The sequence below is a fragment of the Odontomachus brunneus genome, unplaced genomic scaffold (assembly GCF_010583005.1).
Source record: "Odontomachus brunneus isolate Ranch 3 - 2012 unplaced genomic scaffold, Obru_v1 Obru_scaffold_217, whole genome shotgun sequence".
Lineage (NCBI taxonomy): Eukaryota > Metazoa > Arthropoda > Insecta > Hymenoptera > Formicidae > Odontomachus > Odontomachus brunneus.
This window is the reverse complement of record NW_022639667.1, coordinates 390709-391166: the sequence shown is the minus strand read 5'-3', so window position 1 is coordinate 391166 and position 458 is coordinate 390709.

The following is a 458-nucleotide window of genomic DNA, read 5'->3' as shown; positions in this document are numbered from 1 at the left end:
AGAACTTTTTATATTCGAAGATTTTTTATTATCTTTCGAATGATCAGTAATTAAATGATTTTTAAAAACATTTATATTTTGAAAAATACGATAACTCATTTTGCATACATACATAACGATCACATAATTCAAATGTGTGAAATAAAGAAAAATGACGGATAAACGGATTAATATCTTTGAACCTTGTCTCACATAAATGGCAACGGAACATCTTGAATGATAGAATCACAATCGCAAGATATTTTTATAAGTAGCGTAAAGAAAAATAACATAAAATATTTCAAATTTCAAAATTCAAGCATGGAAACAACTCTAATGTGCATATTAACACTATTTTATACGCTTAATTATATATAAAACTATATTTTTATAATTAATCAGTCAAAATATATATAAAATGAAATATAAAATATAGAATTTTACTCAAACACAACTGTCTTAAATATATGTTCGATAAA